Source organism: Oncorhynchus tshawytscha, linkage group LG09 (assembly GCF_018296145.1).
Source record: "Oncorhynchus tshawytscha isolate Ot180627B linkage group LG09, Otsh_v2.0, whole genome shotgun sequence".
NCBI lineage: Eukaryota > Metazoa > Chordata > Actinopteri > Salmoniformes > Salmonidae > Oncorhynchus > Oncorhynchus tshawytscha.
This window is the reverse complement of record NC_056437.1, coordinates 34725240-34740914: the sequence shown is the minus strand read 5'-3', so window position 1 is coordinate 34740914 and position 15675 is coordinate 34725240.

Genomic DNA, 15675 nt, shown 5'->3' with positions numbered 1-15675 from the left:
CCTATGTATATTGCTTCCTAACTTCCTTGAAAAGTTGCATATCACGGGGGCTATTCAAATCAAAGTTTATTCGTCACGTTCGCCAAATACAACAGGTGTTTGAGTTTATTTTATTTTTACAGGGACAGTGCACATTAATGAATGTTTCAGTAAAAGCGACGGTTTTAGCCAGCCAGCTAATTTTCAACCGCAGTCCCTGGGCAGGTTATTAAAAACAATTACAATATAGCCAATCATTGAGCAGTGAGCACACGCAGAGCAACATAGGACAAGCAATACGTAGCATACAGACAGAGCAACATAGAACAAAAAGAAACAAGACCAAATCCATAAAAACAACAAAGTGTTTCCACACCTCACAAGCTACAGACAACATGGAAAACGGCAATACACAGCTCGGGAATATGTTCACAAATCTGATTGACCTTTAGCCATGTCTTCATGTTTTTTGTGAAAGTGTGATATGTTGTGCAGTTATGTGTGTCTGATGGCAGTGTATTCCAGACATGGGAAGCTCTCACAGAGAAAGCGGATTTACTAAAGGTGCTTTTCCTTAAGGGAACTATACAGTCACCTCTCATGGCTGACCTTGTGGATCTGCTGCCATATGTTTGGGTTTCCTGTTTAACAAAAATACTGAGTGGAGGGGGAGCCAGGCCATTTAGGATCTTGAATACAAGACATGCGTCGGTGTATTGCACCGGATGTAACAGTGATGATGGCTATTGGGCTTCCTATCAAGCACTTTGAGAGCCTGTGTGTAGACAGACTGAATAGGTTTAAATGTTGTACAGCAAGCTTGGACCCAACTAGTTAAGCAGTATGTTAAGTGGGGGAGTATCATAGATTGAAGTACAGTTTGCTACCTCTGTAGTCAAACAATTTCGTATAAATCGGAAATTAGCTAGGTTGAATTTGGTTATTTGAATTACCTTTTTCACATGCTTTTTAAAGAGAGGTTGGAATCAAGTATAATGCCACTGAGCCACTTTGTAACCTGGACCATTACAGTAGTGAGTTCTTGTGCAGCTTGTTGTTTGCTCTTTGCATGCACATATATCACTGTATCATCTGCATACATTTGAACTTCAGACCCAGTACAGACAGAAGGCAGATCATTAATGTACAGGCTGAACAGAAGGGGCCCAAGTATTGACCCTTGGGGCACGCCCACATCATAGCTAAGAGTGGGCGACAGCTCATTGCTCACTCTGACACACTGAGTTCTGCCTTCAAGGTATGATTTCATCCATCTCAAGGCATCAGGGGAAAAGTTGAACTTTGACAATTTTGTGATGAGAATCTCATGGTTAACAGTATCAAAAGCCTTCCTTAGGTCCAGAAACACAGCCCCAACAACGCCCCCTTTGTCCATCTTGGACTTCACATTTTCCAGAAGAAAGCAGTTGACCGTTTCTGTGGAGTGTTTCGCTCTGAAGCCAAACTGCATGGAGTGTAATGTGAAGGGGCTATTGTTGAGGTGGACAATCAGTTTTTCTGCTACACACTTTTCAACAAACTTTGACACGACAGGTAGAATATTAATGGGCCTGTAGTTACTCACGTTAGCAGGGTCGCCCGATGGTGATGCTGTGCGCTTTGTTGCAAACGTTACTTTGCTACCTGCCAACTTTACGGTTTTTACTTTTTAATTACCGTTTTATATTTAGATTTTTTTCCCTCGCTCAACTTTTTTCAGTAAAGTTCTTCACCCCGGACGCTTTATCTGGACATGTTTCTACACGAACGACACCAGCCGAAGCTAAGTAGTAACATTAACATTATGCCTTCTAGTTGCAGTCGCTGTACTTCTAATATACAGGAGAACGATCGCCTTATGGCGAGGATAGCCGTTCTGCAAGCTCAGCTTCAGACGCAATCATTAGGCAAGGGTATGAAACAGCATTTGTACCACCAAAATAAGTACAGATAGTAATATAAATTCCCTCGCACAGTCCCCGCAGCCGGACAATTTTCTCATGGCTTCTGGAAGGAAATGTTGTAGGAATGCTCAACCGGTGTTGCTCATTCAGCCGACAGAAACTTTCAACCGGTTTTCCCCATTTTTCAACGAGTCGGAGTCAGAGGCCGAGCCTTCTCTGGTCTCTTCTCCACCCGTTATGGGGTCTGAGACATCGAAGCCTCCCACCATTAGCTCTGACAAATTGAAAACCCTAGTCATTGGCGACTCCATTACCCGCAGTATTAGACTTAAAAAGAATCATCCAGCGATCATACACTGTTTACCAGGGGGCAGGGCTACCGACGTTAAGGCTAATCTGAAGATGGTGCTGGCTAAGGCTAAAACTGGCAAGTGTAGAGAGTATAGGGATATTGTTATCCACGTCGACACCAACGATGTTAGGATTAAACAGTTAGAGGTCACCAAGCGCGACATAGCTTGAGCGTGTAAATCAGCTAGAAAGATGTCAGCATCGAGTAATTGTCTCTGGGCCCCTCCCAGTTAGGGGGAGTGATGAGCTCTATAGCAGAGTCTCACAACTCAATCGCTGGTTGAAAACTGTTTTCTGCTCATCCCAGAAGATAGAATTTGAAGATAATTGGCCCTCTTTCTGGGACTCCACCACAAACAGGACCAAGCCTGGCCTGCTGAGAAGTGATGGACTCTATCCTAGCTGGAGGGGTGCTCTCATCTTATCCATGAACATAGACAAGGCTCTAACTTCTCTAGCTCCACAATGAGATAGGGTGCAGACCAGGCAGCAGGTTGTTAGCCAGCCTGCAGGCTTAGTGGCGTCTGCCAGTAGCACAGTCAGTGTAGCCAGCTCAGCTCTCCCCATTGAGACCGTGTCTGTGCCTCGATCTAGGTTGGGCAAAACTAAACATGGCGGTGTTCGCTCTAGCAATCTGTCTGGAAAAAAGACCTCCTCCATTCCTGTCATTATTGAAAGAGATTGTGATATCTCACATCTCAAAATAGGGCTACTTATTGTTAAATCCCTCACTTCCAAGGCAGTATATTATAGTCAATTAACTAATCACTGATCATAATGTTGATGCGATTGGCCTGACTGAAACATGGCTTAAGCCTAATTAATTTACTGTGTTAAATGAGGCCTCTCCTCCTGGTTACATTAGTGACTATATCCCCCACGCATCCCACTAAGGCGGAGGTGATGCTAACATTTACGATAGCACACTTCAATTTACAAAAAAATGGCTGCATTTTCATTTTTTGAGCTTCTAGTCATGAAATCTATGCAGCCTACTCAATCACTTTTTATAGCTACTGTTTACAGGCCTCCAGCGCCGAAAACAGCGTTCCTCACCGAGTTCCCTGAATTCCCATCGGACCTTGTAGTCACGGCAAATAATATTCACATTATTGGTGACTTTAATATTCACATGGAAAAGTCCACAGACCCACTCCAAAAGGCTTTTGGAGCCATCCTCGACTCAGTGGGTCTTGTCCAACATATCTTTGGACCTACTCACTGCCACAGTCATACTATGGACCTAGTTTTGTCCCGTGGAATAAATATTGTGAATATTAATGTTTTTCCTCATAATCCTTCAAAATTGGACCACCAATTTATTACATTTGCAATTGCAACAAATCATCTGCTCAGAACCCAACCAAGGATCATCAAAAGCTGTGCTATACATTTTCAGACAACCCAAAGATTCCTAGACGTCCTTCTAGACTCCCTCCACCTACCCAAGGACATCAAAGTACAAAAGTCAGTTAACCACCTAACTGAGGAACTACATTTAACCTTTATTTAATACCCTAGATGCAGTAGCACCACTAAAAACATTTGTCATAAGAAACTAGCTCCCTGGTATACAGAAAATACCCGAGCCCTGAAGCAAGCTTCCAGAAAATTGGAACGGAAATGACGTTACACCAAACTGGAAGTCTTCCGATTAGCTTGGAAAGATGGTACCATGCAGTATCGAAGAGCCCTCACTGCTGCTTGATCATCCTATTTTTCCAACTTAATTGAGGAGAATAAGAACAATCCAAAATGTATTTTTGATACTGTTGCAAAGTTAACTAAAAAGCAGCATTCCCCAAGAGAGGATGGCTTTCACTTCAGCAGTGATACATTCATGAACTTATTTGATGAAAAGATCATGATCATTAAAAAGCTAATTACGGTCTCCTCTTTAAATCTATGTATTTCTCCAAAGCTCAGTTGTCCTGAGTCTGCAAGACACTGTCAGGACCTAGGATCAAAGGAGACACTCAAGTTTTTTAATACTATATCTCTTGACATTGATGAAAATAGTCTCTAAACCAAGCTGGACCCTATTCTAACAAAAAAAACTGAAAGAGCTGCTTCCTGTGCTTGGCCCTCCTATGTCCCTATCCACTGGATGTGTACCAAACTCACTAAAATTGGCAGTAATAAAGCCTCTCTTGAATCTCCCATTCCTCTCCAAATCTTTTGAGAAAGCTGTTGCACAGCAACTCACTGCCTTTCTGAAGACAATGTATGAAACACTTCAGTCTGGTTTTAGACCCCATCATAGCACTAACACTACACTCGTTAAGGTGGTAAATTACCTTTTAATGGTGTCAGACCAAGGCTCTGCATCTGTTTTCGTGCTCCAAGACCTTAGTGCTGCTTTTGATACCATCGATCACCACATTCTTTTGGAGAGATTGGAAACCCAAATTGGTCTACACGGACAAGTTCTGGCCTGGTGTAGAGTTTATCTGTGGATGGTTTATCTACTGACAAATCAACTGTAAATTTCGGTGTTCCTCAAGGTTCCGTTTTAGGACTACTGTTGTTTTCACTATATATTTGACCTCTTGGTGATGTCATTCGGAAACATAATGATTACTTTCACTGCTATGCGGATGACACACAGTTATACATTTCATTGAAACATGGTGAAGCCCCGAAATTGTCCTCCCTGGAAGCCTGTGTTTCGGACATAAGGAAGTGGATGCTGGCAAAAACGTTTACTTTTAAACTCGGACAAAACAGAGATGCTAGTTTAGGTCCAAAGAAACAAAGAGATCTTCTGTTGGATCTGACAATTAATATTGATGATTGTGCTGTCACACCCTGATCTGTTTCACCTGTCTTTGTGATTGCCTTCACCCACCTCCAGGTGTCACCTGTTTTCTTCATTAGCCCATGGGTACTTACAGTGGGGGAAAAAAGTATTTAGTCAGCCACCAATTGTGCAAGTTCTCCCACTTAAAAAGATGAGAGGCCTGTAATTTTCATCATAGGTACACTTCAACTATGACAGACAAAATTAGGGAAAAAAATGAGGCCAAAATACCAGCAACAGTGTGTGAAAACCTTGTCAAACGTTTTCTGTAAGTCTTCACCTCTGTCATTGTCATCAAAGGGTATATAACAAAGTATTGAGATAAACTTTTGTTATTGACCAAATACTTATTTTCCACCATAATTTGCAAATTAATTCATTAAAAATCATACAATGTGATTTTCTGGATTTTTTTTCTTCATTTTGTCTGTCATAGTTGAAGTGTACCTATGATGAAAAAATTAACATCAAGGATTTGAAGGCCAAGATCCTTGCTGCCCTCAGAGAGGACATTTAATCTATACTCAAGTCGAAACTCGAGGCACTTAGTGAGGACTTCAATTGTATTAAGTCATAGTTACAAGCAGTCAAGAATGAACTCGCAAAGCATACAGCAATGGTTCATACTGAACTGGATCCAGTAAAGAAAACCGTCTCCGACATGGAAAAAGGCTTCCCAACATACTCAGACGACATGACTATGCTACAAACCGAGGTTAAGGAGCTCAAAACTGATGTGACTAGCCTTAATTTCTTAAGGTATAGGGGGCAGCATTTTCACTTTTGGATAAATAGCATGCCCAATTTCAACTTCCTGCTATTCATGTCAAGAATATAAGATATGCATATTATTAGTAGATTTGGATAGAGCACACTGAAGTTTCTAAAACTGTTTGAATCATGTCTGTGAGTATAACAGAACTTATGTAGCAGGCAAAACCCTTTTTTGAGGTCTGTCCAGTGCATTCTCATTGGGAAACGATATTTCTTAGGAACTTGTTTTCAGTTCCTACTGCTTCCACTGGATGTCACCAGTCTTTGGAATTTGGTTGAGGTTATTCCTTTGTGCAATGAAGTACGGCCATCTAAGAACTGGGTAACACTGAGAGTTGTGCAAGACTTGAAAAGTAGCTTGGTTTGTTGTCTTCCTGTATTGAACACAGATAGACCAGTCTTCAATTTGAGCGATTATTAACGTTTAAAAATACCTAAAGTTGTTTTACAAAAGTAGTTTGAGATGTTTTGCCGAAGTTTACAGGCAACTTTTGAAATATTGTGTGCTGACGTTGCGCAATTTGGAAGCTGTTTTTTTTCTGGATCAAACACGCCAAATAAATTGACATTTTGGATATACAGTGGGGCAAAAAAGTATTTAGTCAGCCACCAATTGTGCAAGTTCTCCCACTTCAAAAGATGAGAGGCCTGTCATTTTCATCATAGGTACACTTCAACTATGACAGACAAAATGAGAAAAAAAATCCAGAAAATCACATTGTAGGATTTTTTATGAATTTAACCAAATTCAACCTAGCTAATTTCCGATTTATACGAAATTGTTTGACTACAGAGGTAGCAAACTGTACTTCAATCTATGATACTCCCCCTACTTAACATACTGCTTAACTAGTTGGGTCCAAGCTTGCTGTACAACATTTAAACCTATTCAGTCTGTCTACACACAGGCTCTCAAAGTGCTTGATAGGAAGCCCAATAGCCATCATCACTGTTACATCCAGTGCAATACACCGACGCATGTCTTGTATTCAAGATCCTAAATGGCCTGGCTCCCCCTCCACTCAGTATTTTTGTTAAACAGGAAACCCAAACATATGGCAGCAGATCCACAAGGTCAGCCATGAGAGGTGACTGTATAGTTCCCTTAAGGAAAAGCACCTTTAGTAAATCCGCTTTCTCTGTGAGAGCTTCCCATGTCTGGAATACACTGCCATCAGACACACATAACTGCACAACATATCACACTTTCACAAAAAACATGAAGACATGGCTAAAGGTCAATCAGATTTGTGAACATATTCCCGAGCCCGTGTATTGCCGCTTTCCATGTTGTCTGTTGTTTGAAGCCTGTGAGGTGTGGAAACACTTTGTTGTTTTTATGGATTTGGTCTTGTTTCTTTTTTTTCTATGTTGCTCTGTCTGTATGCTACGTATTGCTTGTCCTATGCTCACTGCTCAATGATTGTCTATATTGTAATTGTTTTTAATAACCTGCCCAGGGACTGCGGTTGAAAATTAGCTGGCTGGCTAAAACGGTCACTTTCACTGAAACATTCATTAATGTGCACTGTCACTGTAAAAATAAAATAAACTCAAAAGTAAACAAGTCCACAAGTTGTGACCGGGAAGCTTCTGGAAGGCTGGCTGGTCCAGCACGGGAGAGTTGAGTATAGTTCAGTCTGTATGTGTTGCGCTCTTTCACTGAGTTGTAAAAGCAAGCAGAGTAGAAATTGGCAACTATTGAGTTGACTGATGTAGTTGGCAAGGTCACTTCTGTTTAACTTAACATAAAAATTGTGTTTATACAGACTTGAGCTAATATTGTAATTGACATGTAACATTAGCTAATGTTTCATCCATTCTCGACGATGTGTATTGTAATGACATTCTGTGATTGTCATTAGGCCTGAGCTGAATTGATGCATCCACTTTTGGCAACTCACCTCACCTCCACCTTGTCCACCAGCATCTCAGCCACTCATCTCCCCTTTACAAAATGTAAGTGTTCTCCTCAAACCACAACGCAATTTGGAGCATATACCACCCGGTTTCCAGTCAATTGGCAAATTTTTCATGGAGCTGGTGTATAGCCATTTGGTCATGTTGTTGTAATTGTGATAGGCGCACATTTTACCGGTACAGCATACCCTCACTATTTATATTTGTAATATTTGTGTTGTGGAGAAATGACCAGGCAGGAGACGGGAGTACAGTTAGTTTTCGTTTAGTCAAAACCCCTCTTGCTCTACAGTTCCCGGCACCCCAGTGCGCATGTGCATTTCCTATTAGGTGTAGTAACGTAACACTGCCGTAATGCATTACTGCTTAGTAACAGCACAGTAACTAATATAAACCGATGTAGATCCCAGATACTACACTCCTCCCCCATAGTGTTTAACTCCCAGAGAACAAGGTAAATATGTTAGGTAACTACTAATGCAATATCTGAACAATGCATTCTTAAACATTTTTCAACTACTGGGTTGAAGCAGACTTTTCAGAGCCCAGCACAAATCCAGGGGATTATTCTGCCCCGAAGATGGAGTTTGTGTCCTAATAACTAACCCAGGTAATGTCCTTTTTCTTTCCTTTTATCTAGGACATATTAAAGTGTTTGTTTTACTGTCTGTTTCCTCCTTAACCAACTCAACTCACAGGTCAAGCTTTTGAGGTGCCCTTCGCTGTCGAATATGATATCTCCGCTCCTCCTGGGCTTCCTGTGGTGGGCCAGGTTCGGGTGGAAGGTCAGGCTCTGTCTCTCCCGTACGTCCACAGTCAGGAGAATACTCCTGGGGGTCCTTATTGTTCTTGTTCTCTCGGCATGTCTCTGCTGGGGCGTTGGACCGTAGCAGATGATCCACATGAACGTTGACCTGGCGATGACCAATTTGGACTTGGTAAGTCAAAGGTCCTCTGCGTTGCAAGATCACACCTGAGTTCCACAGGCGCTTGGGGTGTCTGAAGTCACGTACCATCACCCTCTCTTCCTCTTTGAATTCTCTGACAGTCTTTGAGTGTCTGTCATGAGCTTTCTTCTGTTGTAACTGGTGCTTTGCCACAATGCTTGACAAGTCTGGTTTCAACAATGTCAGGCGGGTACGTGGTTGGCGTTTCAGAAACAGTTCAGCTGGTGTACATTCCGTTACTGTGTGTGGTGTGTTACGGTAAGTAAACAGGAACCGCGGAAGCCTTTGGTGGGTGGGCACAGACTGAACCTCGAGTCTAGTCCAGGCCTTCTTAAAGGTTTGCACGGCTCTCTCCGCTGCTCCGTTTGATGCCGGATGGTAAGGTGGTGACAGGATGTGCCTTACTCCATTGTTCTTGAGAAACATTTCAAAATCGTTTGACGTGAACGGAGGGCCATTGTCCGATACGAGCTCCTTGAGTAGTCCAAAGGATGCAAACAGGTGTCTGAGAAGATTGATGGACTTCTCAGCTGTGGTCAGTTGAGTAGGGAACACTTCCATCCACTTGGAATGGACATCAATGACAACAAGGAAATGTTGCTTGTCAATTTCGGCGTAATCCACATGGATGCGTTCCCAAGGTGTAGCAGCCCAGGACCATGGATGAAGAGGCGCAGCAGCAGGCTTGTTGCGAACAGCTTCACAAGGTGAGCAGTGGCCTACATGCTGTTGAATGTCCTGATCCAGTCCAGGCCACCACAGATAACTGCGAGTGAGTGCTTTCATTCGAGTGATCCCTGGATGTCCCTCATGCAGGTCAGATAGTAGTCTCCTCTGGAATTTGTGAGGTACCACCACCCTTGATCCCCACAGAACACACCCTTGATCAGTGGACAACTGGTCTTTCTTGTTAATGAATGGACCAAGGTTATCATCATTTACGAAGGTTGGCCAACCGCCTAATGTTAAGTCCAAGACTTTGGAAAGCACTGGGTCTTTCCTTGTTTCCTCTGCTATGTCCGAAGCAGATATGGTCAGTTCATCAATGAGAGAGATCTGGAAGACTGCTCTATCATCTTCACTGTCGGAGTCACTATTGCATGCTAGTCTTGATAGTGCATCGGCATTTGCGTGATCACTGGATCGTCTGTACTCAATCTCGTAGTCGTAGGCTAACAATATCAGAGCTCAACGTTGCATTCGAAGTGCAGCAAGGGTTGGTATAGCTGATTTTGGTCCAAGGATGGCCAACAGAGGCTTGTGATCTGTCAGCAGTTGGAACTTCCTTCCGTAGAGGTATTTGTGAAACTTCTTCACTTCGAATATTATGCTCAGAGCTTCCTTCTCAATTTGAGCATAATTTTTCTCACTTGGTGACAGAGTCCGTGATGCAAATGCAATAGGGTGTTCTTCACCTGACGGTAGAACATGTGAGATGACGGCTCCTACTCCGTATGGAGATGCATCACACGCGAGTCTCAGCTTCATCTCTGTGTTGTAGTGCGCAAGCCACTTGCTCTTTAGCAGACGCTGTTTGCAAGTCTTGAATGCTTCTTCGCATTGTGGGGACCAATTCCACTTTGTATCGGCCTGCAGCAGTTGGTGAAGCGGATGCAACAATGTGGACAAGTTTGCCACAAACTTTCCGTAATAGTTCAGGAGCCCCAAAAATGACCTCAGCGCTGAGATATTTGTGGGTGCTGGTGCGTTTACGATTGCTTCCACCTTGCTGTTGGTTGGGTGCAGGCCTTGTGCATCAATCTTGTACCTGAGATACTCCACTGAGTCCTGGAGGAACTCACACTTGCTGCGTTTCATTCTCACTCCGTATTTCTCCAGTCTTGACATCACTTTGTCCAGCACTACAAGGTGCTCTGCAATGTTTGGTGCTGACACGAGGATGTCGTCCATGAAGCACACAACATTGTCTATACCGTCCAAGATCTGATCCATTGTGTGTTGGAATATCGCTGGAGCTGTCGAGATTCCATAGGCCAAGCGATTGAATCTGAATAGCCCCTTGTGTGTATTGATGGTCAGATACTGTTTGATACCATCTTTGAAAAGTTCTTTGTGCTTCTCCAGCATGTTAGTGAGTGTAGCCTGACTCACTGGTTTGTCATTTCTCAGACTGAAGATTTTTCCCCAGTTCAACTTGATCTTTTGTAGCCAGTTTCTGCCTAGCAAGGCTGATTTTTCTCCTTTAACAATGACAAGCGGTAGCGTCCACTCCTTCCCCTCATATTGGACTGGTACCTGGATCTGCCCTAACACAGGAATAGTGTCACCAGTGTTTGAAGAAAGGCGGATGGACGCGGGCTGAAGAGGGCACTCTTTCAGTTTTTCTTTGTAGAGTCTCTCTGGAACCAGAGATAGACGCTCCGGTGTCCAGCTGCATTTTAACTGATTTTCCCGCTAACTCCATGTTGAGATAGATTCCATCTTTTAGTTGTTGAGCTGTGTACACTGTGAACAGTTCCACTACTGTTTCAGTTGTACCTTCCTCTTCTTGTGCTGCGTCTGACTCTTTGTGCGCTCTTGCTGTGCGTTTTGAGGCCTTACACACTCTCTGTAAATGTCCAACCTTTCCACAATTGTGGCACTTTTCATTTTGGAATCGACATTCACTGTGCTGATGATTATCTCCCCCACATCTGTAGCAACTTGGCTTAGACCTTTGAGATGTGGGCTGCTTTGTTCTTGTGTAACCTTGAGGATGGGACTGAAAAAAGTGTGACTTTTGTGAGCTTTTTCCACCACGTGCATCACTGACCTTGTGAACACCTTTCTGATGTTCTGCATGTCCCGATAGCTCAATAGTATCCCTGTGGGCAAGCTCGAGTCCAAGTGCTATATCACAGGCCTTCTTAAAGGTCAGGTCCTTCTCTGACAGGAGCCTTCTGTGATATGCTTCACCTGTGAGACCACATACAAACTTGTCTCGGAGAGCATCATCAAGAAATTGTGCAAACTCACATGTACTTGCCAGCCTTTTCAAAGCAAGAATGTAGTCAGCCACGGTTTCCCCTTGACTCTGGTGACGTTGGTAAAATCTGAAACGTTCTGCAATGAGAATTGGCTTAGGCTTGAAATACCTTGAAAGAGTTTCAGTCAGTTCTGCATAGTTCAACTCCACTGCTTTCATGGGTTCAATGAGACCTTTCAGCAATCCATACTCAGTTGGACCCAAAACACTGAGAAATACATCTGCTTTCTTTCCATCTTTGATTTAATTTGCAGCCAGCCAACGCTCAAAACGCTCCAAATAGGAATCAAAATCCTCTTTTGTAGCCTCAAACTCTGGTACTCGACCAATGGTTTTTCACAATTAATTGTTCAGTTTCCTTATTCCTTGTATTCCTTAATTTTCATCTAATTCTTCACTTCAGAAGTTTCTGCAATTACTTCATTCACTGCACTCATTTGTAATAATGTACACACCGTGTTACGTTCCTTCTTCCTTTTTTTTCTTGACAATATTTCTCCACTGAGATCGCCTAATTTCAATGGGTTCAATGACAGTTTTTAAAAATTATTTAACCACCAGAGAGCAGTGTCGCTATTCTGGACTCCAATAGTCTTGCTACTTGGCAGCTCCTGAATACTGCACTAGCAGTGCTAGGCTTAGCCTTCTCTACTGGCGAAAGAAAATAAAAAATAACTGACGAATTACATAATTATTTTGAGGTCAACGTTCATTTGGATCATCTGCTTACAGTCCAACGCCCCAGCAGAGACATGCCGAGAGAACAAGAACAATAACGACCCCCAGGACTATTCTCCTGACTGTGGACGTACGGGAGAGACAGAGCACTTTTGGGAAAGGGCTTGTGAAGAAAAATCTTATTGCAAGAACTGGGAGCTCTTTAAATTTGAGGTGTCCAAGTATCTTAGAAAATATGGTAGTAATCTTGCTAAGACCAGAAGAGCTGAGGAGGAAAAGGTGATCATTAAGATAACTTCCCTTTCTCAGAGGTCCCCAGCTGACCTCTTGGGGGAGGAGAAGATGGAACTAATTGAGTTACAAAATAAACTGGATAATATATATAAATTAAAAGCAGAAGGAGCCTTTATTAGATCTAGGAAAAAATGGATTGAGGAGGGAGAACAGAATTCATCCTATTTCTTTAGACTTCACTCTAAAAATAACACTATCCATAAGTCAAACATTGATGGTGTTATTACAGATGACCAAAAATTAATCGCTAAATACTGCAGCAATTTTTACAGAAAATTGTATAGCTCTACGTACTGTCAGGAATCCATAGATATGTTTTTTAACTCACTGAATAATGTTCACTCTATCAGTGATATAGAATCAAAACAGTGTGATGAACCCATCAAAGTTGAAGAGATTATAGAGTCTATCAAACATCTAAAGAACAATAAATCACCAGGTGTTGATGGAATTACATCAGAATTTTACAAATTATTTTCTGAACAAGTAGCTCCCTTCCTATTTGAAGTCTTTTTAGAGAGTATTAAAAACAATGTTCTCCCTCCTACAATGAGTCAGGGGTTAATAACACTGATACCTAAACCTAAAAAAGAAGTGCTGCTCATCGATAACTGGCGTCCAATTTGTCTTCTTAATAATGACTATAAGATATTAGCCTCACTACTTGCAAAAAGAATTAAAGAAGTCCTGGATGCAATCATTGATGAAACACAGTCTGGCTTCATGAGGAACAGACATATATCTAACAATGTCAGACTAGTATTAGATGTACTTGACTACTCAGACCTAATAACTGAGGATAGCTTCATATTATTTTTTAGATTTTTATAAAGCATTTGACACAGTAGAGCATCAGTTTCTCTTCCACTCCCTTGAGAGACTTGGCTTTGGGGATTTTTTCTGTAAGGCTATTTAGACTCTCTATGCAAATGGTAACAACTCTATCAAATTGAAATATGGCACCTCACCTAGATTTGAGTTAAAGAGAGGAATTAGGCAAGGTTGTCCTATCTCTCCGTACCTGTTTTTATGAATCACCCAACTTCTTGCAAATTCTTTAAATAATAGTCCCGTACAAGGTATTTTCATAGCTGGTAAAGAAATTATTATAAGCCAGCTGGCTGACGATACTACACTTTTTCTGAAAGACGCTAACCAAATTCCCATATCGATCAATGTGATACAATCCTTTTCCAAAGCGCCTGGTCTATATCTTAACATTAATAAATGTGAACTCATAGCTGTCAAAGATTGTGTGACACCTTCATATTATGGTATTCCAGTAAAAGAAGAACTTACATATTTAGGCATAACCATTACACAGGATCAGAAGTCTAGAGGCTTACTAAATTTTAACCCTCTTATTAAAAAACCCCAGAAGAAACTAAATCAATGGCTACAGAGGGACTTATCTTTAAAAGGTAGAGTCCTAATAACCAAGGCTGAAGGTATCTCTAGACTAACATATGGTGCTCTATCTTTATATCTTGACCGTAAAATAAGCAAGGAGATAGACCAGATGCTTTTCAACTTTCTTTGGAGAAACCGTACCCATTACATTAGGAAAACTGTTGTAATGAACACTTATGAGAATGGTGGACTGAATTTTCTGGACTTTACTACTTTAAATAATACTTTTAATATCAATTGGATAAAACAATTCCTAAGAAGACTCACTTCTATCTGCAATGTTATTCCTCATCATGTCTTCTCTACTTTTGGTGGCCTTAACTTCATGTTGTTTTGCAATTATAATATTGACAAAGTTCCAGTGAAACTTTCTGCTTTTCATCGGCAGGTCTTTTTGTCATGGTCCTTAATTTATAAACACAAATTTTCTCCACACAGATATTATATATGGAATAATTGGGATATATTGTATAAAAATACCTCTCTGTTTTTAGAATATTGGATCTGAAATAATATCCTATTGGTGAGCCAACTGGTAAATGCAGAGGGACTTTTACTCAGTTATAAAGAATTCTTATCACTTTACAAGGTCCCTGTAACACCTAAAGATTTTGCAATTGTTTTCGATGCCATTCCCTCAGGTGTTGCTATGTTATTTAGGAACATGTCAAGACCTGACCCTCAGAGCCTACCTTCTGTTGACCCTGTTGACTCATCAGTAGGAAAGATTTGTTTCTCTTTTGGTCCATTCAACAACAGAGCGATACGATCCTTTTTTCAGCAGGATGTTGTATGTACCTTATGTCATGCCATATTGGAATGGATTTATTGATAATATCTGTTGGAAAAAAGTTTGGAGGTTGCCACACACATACCTACTTGTTAACAAAATTAAGGAAGTTTCCTTTAAAATGATTCATAAATATTATCCTGCCAACCACTATATGAAGAAGTTTAAGGAAAACATCAACTCAAATTGCTCCTTTTGTAATGACCACCCAGAAACAGTTGTGCATCTTTTTTGGCATTGTATGCATGTAAGAAATCTGTGGCAAGACATCAGTAGGTTTATAATTGAACACATTTATGAAGATTTTACACTATTGTGGAGAGATGTACTGTTTGGATTCTTTACATACAATAGAAATAAGCGGAATAATTTTTATGTAATTAATTTCATTATTCTTTTGGCCAAATTTCATATACACAAATGTAAATTTACAAACAGAAAACCACATTTTCGTACTCTACAAAAAGAAATTGAACTGTATTTTAAGACGGTTAAATGCTCTACTAACAAAAAAGCTGTTAGAATTGTAAGTATATGCATGTCCCTTAAGGTCCTTGTGTAATTGTAATGTGATATTGTACCCCCTAGCTCGATTGTCCATTATTTGTAATCTATGTGTGCTTGTGTTCCCTCATGTGCTTTATGTATTGATTTGTTGTTAATAAAAATAAAAGAAATAAAAATAAATAAAACACTGCCGTAATGCATTACTGCTTACTAACAGCACATTAACTAATATAAACCGATGTAGATCCCAGATACTACAATATTGCCTGGTTGCCGTAACACCTAACTTCCCCCCTGATAATATCTTCCTTGTGGCTATTGCCTTCTGCTGTCAC